General features: G+C 49.2%; 1 protein-coding gene across 1 annotated transcript in view; it reads right to left on the bottom strand.

The window, feature by feature from the left end:
- Positions 1-8,126, bottom strand: part of COL23A1 (collagen type XXIII alpha 1 chain) — a 322,022-nt gene that overhangs the window by 176,679 nt on the left and 137,217 nt on the right. The window lies entirely within an intron of this gene.

Below are 8,126 nucleotides of genomic sequence, written 5' to 3'. Positions count from 1 at the left end.
GGCCCTCCTCGCTGCTGTCCGCGAGATTCATTCTTTGAGTCCCTGAGACCAGAGCCAAGCTCTGCCGTCCCTCGTCCCTTGTCCCTCGTCCCTCGTTGAGCCGTGAGGCTGGGGGTGGGGGGCCGAGGCCGTGGGGCCCAGAGACCCGGCTCAGCAACTCCCTGGGACCCCAGCCCGGAGGCCTCAGTTTGTACCTGATGCCACCAAGGGAGGGCGACCCAGCACCATTGTGCCCTCCTGTCCAGTCCACAGCTGAGGGTGCTGGGGGGGGGCAGCGGGCCGGGCAGGGAACAGATAGAATTTTCTCCGGGCCACAGAGGTGGAGCTTAACAGAGGTGGGATTCAAACCCGTTTGGTTTCAGAGCCCCTGGCCGTTTTGAAAGCCAGTGGATTCCTTCTGACTTGCAGCATGCCCTGCCGGCCAATCACTGTCCTGGTGCCCCGAGGGGCTCATGCAGGGCACCCCAGCACTGACCCGGCCGGCCGCTGGAGCCCGCCTTTCCCAGGAGCCTCTGGGGCCGAGGGAGGGGGTAGGCACCAATCCAGGGCAGCTCGCTGGACTCTGAGAGCACCGGATACAGACCCTGCTTGCCCAGCAGGGTAAGCAATAATCTTCTCGTCTATTCCCGGCTCCTGGAGATTTGCCTCTCTCTGGGGAAATTACTTTGGGGTCACAGTGAAATTTCTGTGACAGCTAATAAAGTAACTTTCTGTTTCTGGAACCAGATCCTGGAGTCTTGGACCCCTGGGGGATGTGTGTATTGTATTTTTTTCCTCCTCCCTTTTAATCACCAGATGGAGTGGAAAGGAGTGAGTGGGTGAAGGGCAAGAACTCTGAGCTGAATTACCTCCCTGGCTAGAGTTCACTTTGACGTTGTCATTTGCAGACCCGGAGCCGGGGGAACACGGTTGCCTCCCCCGAGGCCTGCAGTGACCCTCGACTGTAGGTAGGTGGTGTGGGAGTCCCAGAGCTCAACCCTCCAGCCGGCAGAGCTGAGCCAGGGGCCAAGCCCAGAGCTGGGCGCACGGGGAGGCAGGGAGGCCCCGGGATTCTGACGGTGGTCTCACAGAGGCTGGTGCGTGGGGTTCCAGCCCTGCCCGCCAGGTGACCCTCTCGCACTCCATTTCCCCATCTGTAAAACTGGACAATGATAGGACCCGTCTCCTAGGGTTCCCTGGTTGCTCCACAATTTCTGATTCAGAAAAGTGTAGTGGGGTGGAGGGCAGGCGATCCAGCCTCAGGGCGGTGAGATGGGAGCCACAACTGCATACCAGGGCGCTGTTTTCACTTAGATGGTGTGTTTTGGGGGTGGTCCCCAGGGAGGCTCCCTCGTCCCCCCAACCCCCTGTGACTTCCTGGCCCTGTTGCTGAGGAATGAATCAGCCTGTGTACAAGAGTCACCTATTACAATGCTTGCCACCTAATTACACGGAATATGCTGACTGGCCCTTCTTTTATTGTTTTTGTTAATAATAGGATATGACCCTTGCCCTGGATATGTTCACGGAACAGCAGGGGAGGCAGCCATACAGCAGGCCATTATGAACAGCATCATAATGTGCCAGGCATTACGAGAGGACACAGAGAGCCTGTTTCATTCTGCCTGGGCCTCCAGGGCCGACTTGTCAGAGCCGCTGACATTCTATCAGAGCCTTGAAGGATGCTCTGGGCTCCGGGCAGGGCCTTCCGATAGAGGTCAGCTGAATGAAGAGGGAGAGTGTGTGATGAGGGACCAGCAAAAAAAAAAAAAAAAAAAAAAAATTCAGAATGGTAGCAGAAGTGGGCTTGAGGTAATCACCTTAGGAGGGAGAGGATTCAGAGCTCCAGACTCAGTGGCCTGGCGTTTAGCTGTTGGCAGGGTGGAGAGACAGATGGGGAGGCAGGGAGGCCAGTAACGAGGCTGCCAGTGGTGTCTAGAGCCAAGGTTGTGGCAGGGACATCGAGAGGGCATAGAAGGTAGGCAGAGGGGGATCAGGGTGGCTGGAAGGGCCCCAGTTGAGGTGACTGAGGTGGGAAGGGAAGGGGAGGGCAGGGTGGGTGGTAATGCTGTGTGTCAGAGAATGCACAGAACACCCTCTCTGGTGAAAACCATATAGAGGAACCCTGTTTGCTTTTCCCCAAGATGTACCTCAATCAAGGACTCCCCAGGGATGCCTGAGGACAGAGGCATCAGAATGGTGGACAAGCTGCTGCCTTGCTTATGGTGTCACTGTGCAGATTCCAGTGACCTGACCAAGCCATCCTTCCTGAGCAAAAGGGGACCCAAAGGTGAACCGTGCTCACTGCACGGCTGCCGACCCGCCTGTCTGCTGAGGGCACAGAACCAACAGCTAACATTTATTGGGGATTTATCTGCATAGATTGTGCCAAACTGCTGGCATGTTCGATTCCTTCAGTCCTTAAAGGGGTGAGACCCTTCTTTTGCAAAGGTAGAGACAGGGTCACAGAGGTTACTCATGCCTGTCCAGGACTGCCTGGCTTGTGCAGCTGACAGGACATTTTTGTAGCCTCATGTCCTTGAGACTCCTTGTTTCCCATCTGTCTCCCTCCCCGAGGTCACAGTGTTGTAAGTGGTAGAACAGGCACTTGAACCCAGAACGTCTGCCTCCAAGGACAACTTCCTCATGTCCCCACTGTCCACTTCGGTGGAATATAATCTCTTATCTCATTCCTGGTGGGAGGTAGCAGGTGGGGTCTGATGGTAATCATGGCTCTTTACGCTCTACCTGGGGTGAAAAAGGCCCAGGCAGGGTTTGTAGGTGAGGAGTCAAGCCCTGAACCCAGGAGCAGGTGGGCACCAGGAGCCAGCCCACGTCTCTGGCACCCTGGGGCCCAGAACAAACCTCATGCTGAATTGTTCCTAATGCATAAATGAATGTGTGGGACTCCTGGCCTCTGCCTCAGTGGGACTATAGCTGGACCCCAGCTGCCACCTGCCTTCCACCATCTGTGACCTCTCTTTTGCTTCTTCGCCCAGGGGCACATCTAAGTCTCTGAACCTGTGGCCCTGGGTCCTGATTTCTAAGGGACCAGGCCCTGTGGGTGGTCACTATCTACTTGGATTCCCCTTTGTCATGGCCCCATGCTCCCCCATTGCTCCTCTGGCCCGGCCCCTCTGAGGCCAGCCCTGTGTCTTCATCAGTGCCAGTTATTAGCTCCCTCTCCACTTTCAGCCAAGATACAGAAGTCAAAAAGACCTGGGGGCACTGAGGGTCTGGACCCAAACACCTGGAAGAAGAGAAAGGTGCAAGCCATCAATCTGTTGATTTGATTCACTGAAACTATTCGGGCAAGAAAAGTATGTGTAAATGAGCTTTCCAGTGGGGTCCTGGCAAAATAAACCATTTTATCCACAGGTACTCTGCTCATCACACATGCAGGCAACATACAGCTAATGTGCTGGTTCCTTTGCCACAAATATCTTTAAATTCCTTCTGTACTCATATTTATAAATATTTTATGTAAGCCAGATGGATTTCTAGAACATGTGCCCTGGAATCTGTTTTTTGTTTTTGTTTTTTTTTTTAACAACACGTATTATAAAATGCTTCAGGAGAAAGGACCTGCGCGTTTTGGAAGGGAAAAAGATTTTCTTGGTTGAGGAAAGGCTGACGCTGGCTGCCCGTACCTGAAATTCACTCTTAGGTCCCCACAAGCCACCTAGAGCAGGGGGTCTCCAACTTGGCTGCACATTATGATCACCTGGGGGAGATTTTAACATTCTGGTGGTCGGGCCTCATCCTCTGCCAATTAAAGGCTCTGGGTGGGATGCAGGCATCCCTGGCTTTTTAAAAAAGAAGTTTCCTGGGTTGGGACGCCTGGGTGGCTCAACAGTGTCTACCTTTGGCTCAGGGCGTGATCCAGGGTCCTAGGATTGAGTCCTGTGTTGGGCTCCCCACAGGGAGCCTGCTTCTCCTTCTGCCTGTGTTTCTGCCTTTCTCTGTGTGTCTCTCAAGAATAAATAAATAAAATCTTAAAGTTTTCTGGGTGCCACTGGGGCTAGGAATGACTTCCTTCAAAGGATCTGGTAATGATCCTAGGGGACAGGACTGGTGAGCTGGTCTTACTTGATTGGAACCCAAGGCAGGCCAGAGGCTTTGGCACCACTGTCTCTGTCCACAATGCAAATCTTGCTCCCGTGACCCTCGGCTTCTGTCTATCGCTCTCTACCACTTATAACTTATGTGACTCGGAGCCAGTTCGAGAAGTACTCTGTGGCTCCTGTCCCCTCCACCTGCTGTGACGTCTCCCAAGGCTTCAGAAGTAACCTCCTCACCCTGGAACTGGAGGGTTATTTATTTATTTATTTATTTATTTATTTATGAAGGAGACAGAATGTGCACAAGTGGGGAAAAGGGCAGAGGGAGAGGGAGAAGAAGGCTCCTCGCTGAGCAGGGTACCCAATGTGGGGCTCAATCCCAGGACCCTGAGATTATGACCTGAGTCCAAAGGCAGACACCTAGCCAACTGAGCCACGCAGGCGTTCCTGAGGGATCTTCTTAAATGCATATGCCCACAGCTTTCTCAAATCCTCTGCTCAGATCCTCCAGCAGATGTGGACATTGGAACCCTGTACACTGCTGGTGGGGAATGTGAAGTGTGCAAGTCAGCTGTGCAAGTCAATGGAGCTGCTTCTTACAGAGTTAAACACATACTTACCATATGATGCAGCAATTCCCCTCCTAGGATTGCCCTGGGAGAAATGAAAACATATGTCTACACAAAGCTGTGGATGCAAACGCTCACAGAAGCAATATTCATATAGCACCAGACTGGAGACAACCCAAATGTCCATTGGTGAGCCTATATATATATATATAGGCTACACTGCAGCAAACCCAGTCAATGTAATACTACTACCCACAACATGGATGGGTGCTGGAAATGTGATACCAAGGAAAAGAAGCCAGACTCAAAAACTGTGATTGCATTTGTATGAAACTTCCAGAAAAGACAAATCTATAGAGACAGAAAGATCAGTGGTTGCCTGGGGTTGGGGAAAGAAGCAAGGATTGACTAGAAATGGGTACAGGGAACTTTCTGGGGGTGATGGAGAGGTTCTAAAACTGGATCATGATGGTGGTTACAGACAACTGTATAAACTAACTCAAAGGCATGGAACTGTACACTTGCAATGTATGAGTTTTATGGTGTATAAATTACAGTTGGCCCTTAAACAACTCCGGGGTTAGGGGCTCTGCCCCCTCCCCAAGCAGCCGAAAATCCACATATAACTTCTGATTTGCCCCACACTTAACTACAAATAGCCTACTGTTGAAGGATAGTCTTACCGATCACATAAACAGTCGATTAACACATATTATCTGTGTTATATGTATTTCTACTGTGTTCTTACAATAAAGTAAGCTAGAGAAAGTCGTAAGGAAGAGAAAATACATTTATAGTATTTATTGGATATATAGTCCATATATATGGACTCACTCAGTTCAAACCCACAATACTCAAGGGTCAACTGTATATTTCAAATAAAACTCTTTAAAGAAAATCCTTCTGGTGGCGCACACAGGACAATGAACAAATTCCTTGCCTGGTATGCAAAGCCCTCCACCATATGCTGACCTATCTTTCAGGACCTCCCCCCACATACCCAAGCCCCATGGAACTTAGCTTTCCCCAAGCACACACATGGCCCCTCTGTCTGGAACTGCTCGTTACCATGGCTGGCCTCTCCATCTGGTAAACTCCTTCTCAACCTTCAAGACTCACAACAGGGGCACCTGGGTGGCCTAGCTGGTTAAGCAGCTGCCTTCAGCTCAGGTCATGATCCCAGGATTCTGGGATTGAGCCCCATGTGGGGCTCCCTGCTTAATGGGGAGCCTGCTTCTCCCTCTCCCTCTGCTCCTCCCCCCACTTGTGCTCTCTCTGTATCAAATAAATAAACAAAATATTTTTTAAAAAGACTCGGAGCAAATAACATGTCATCTGAGAAGTCCACACCATCCCTATGTATTATTACACTTATTAAAATATCATTATTTGCTTATATATCAGCCACTACCATCACAGCGATACTTTTAAAACTTAAGCTACTTGGTTGTGAAATCAATGAGCATTTTTAAAAAACGAAATAGAACAGTAAAGAGGAATGCACTGTACGTAGGAAGCACGTCGCTCCATGAAACTATCATTTCACTATTCTATGGATGTATATATGTATGTGTACTGAGTTGCTTATTTCTTATTCTGCATTGAGGCTTCACAAGTCTGAAAAACACTTTCTTAGACAAGGAGTTTCTGGACAGCAGGAGCTGTACTGTATTTCTCTCTGTATCCCTGTGGTCAGCACGGGCTTGGTACCCAAGAGTCCCCCAGGATGGTATCTGCTCAATGAAGACTGGTTTTGTGCACCTGTGACCCCCCCAACCCACCCAGCAACTTGATTGTGGGTTGGTTTGTGTCTTATATTTTCTCCTCTCCTACAAATTACAAACGGTTTTTTAAAAGTTTTTTTTTTTTTTTTTTTTTTTAAGATTTTATTTATTTACTCATGAGAGGCAGAGAGAGAGGCAGAGACACAGGCAGAGGGAGAAGCAGGCTCCCTATGGGGAGCCTGATGCAGGACTTGATCCCAGGAAGATGCTCAACCATTGAGCCGCCCAACTGCCCCTAAAAAGTTGTTCGTTAGCCAACATTCTCCTACAGTTAGACAGGCAGCAAACCCCAGCAAGAAGTGCAAATGATTACTATAAACACTGAGTTATAAGATTAAATACAAATGTCAAATATATTTTTGACACCTAAAAATAATAATGTAATAATAAGTTAAATCTAAATCTCCAGAGAAGACTTGCTACATAATCTGTGGGATCTAGGGCAAAATAAAACTGTAGGGCTCCTTGTGCAAAAACTGAAGAATTTAAGATGGGGACGGCAGAGCTAGTGAATTGAAGGAGGAGCCCTTCTCAGTTGTGGGGCATAGGGTGATTGCCCTGAAGCCTGGCCCTGATCACAACCCCACACACAAAGACAGACTGGGGTGCAGGGGACTTTAAAAGCTTCCTCTCAGTCTTAATGGGTAGGGGCACAGAAGATCCCATTTAACTCCTGACGTTTAGAGAAATAGGGGTTCAAGATGCTTTTGAAACAAACAAAAGAGCCAAGGACCCAGGACTGGTAGGCTCAGCATTAGGCTCTACCACAGACCCTGCGTGTCTTTTGGCAGAATGCTCTCCACCATTTGTCCAGATCGTGGGAGCCCATCCAGCCCAATACAATGGCAATGCCCAAAGAAGCTCATCAGAGGTCTGATAGGGGCCCACAATCATCCATGACAAAAGGATTTGGGCTTCTCAAAGGAAACTCCATACTTCATAGCCTGACCATGACTGGGCTGAGGAACCATCAGTAAGCCTCTGCCTCGGTTTCTCTGCTCTGCACCTCCACCTGTTTGCCCAGGGCTTTGTCTTTCAACCCAAGCCCCTACCTAATGGCCTGGTCTTCTGGAACATCCCATTGATGCCAAGTCTAGTGTTCTCATTTGTCTCTCCCCAGCCTGGCCCATGCTTTCTCCTCTTATCCTTGGCCAGGATCCCTCAAATTAAAAGAGTCTGAACTAGGTTGCTCTACATCTGAGGAAACCCAGGGGTGGTGGTGGTGGTGGTAGCTGTGTATGTGTGGTCAAGAAAGATGAAGAGACATATTGCAAGCATGAAAGTATAATGCAAGGTCCTACGTGCTGCTAATTCCATGAAGACAATTACCTTTGACATGTTTGTACAAAACAAGTTTACAAATTTAGTAGATGGGAACTTCTTTCTTTCTTTCTTTCTTTCTTTCTTTCTTTCTTTCTTTCTTTCTTTCTTTCTTTCTTTCTCTCTCTCTCTCTCTCTCTTTCTTTCTTTCTTTCGGATGAACCCTCCTGTCTACATGACTTAAAATGTCATTCAGGGCGCCTGGGTGGCTCAGCGGCTGAGCGTCTGCCTTTGGCTTAGGGTGTGATCCTGGAATCCCGGGATCAAGTCCCACATCGGGCTCCCTGCATGGAGCCTGCTTCTCCCTCTGCCTGCGTCTCTGCTTCTCTCTGTGTCTCTCATGAATAAATAAATAAAATCTTTAAAAAAAATGTCATTCAAATCATTTGGAGTTTCTTTTGAGAAACTTCCTA

Source organism: Canis lupus, chromosome 11 (genome assembly GCF_003254725.2).
Source record: "Canis lupus dingo isolate Sandy chromosome 11, ASM325472v2, whole genome shotgun sequence".
Classification (NCBI taxonomy): Eukaryota; Metazoa; Chordata; class Mammalia; order Carnivora; family Canidae; genus Canis; species Canis lupus.
This window is presented reverse-complemented; position numbering and strand designations above follow the sequence as displayed.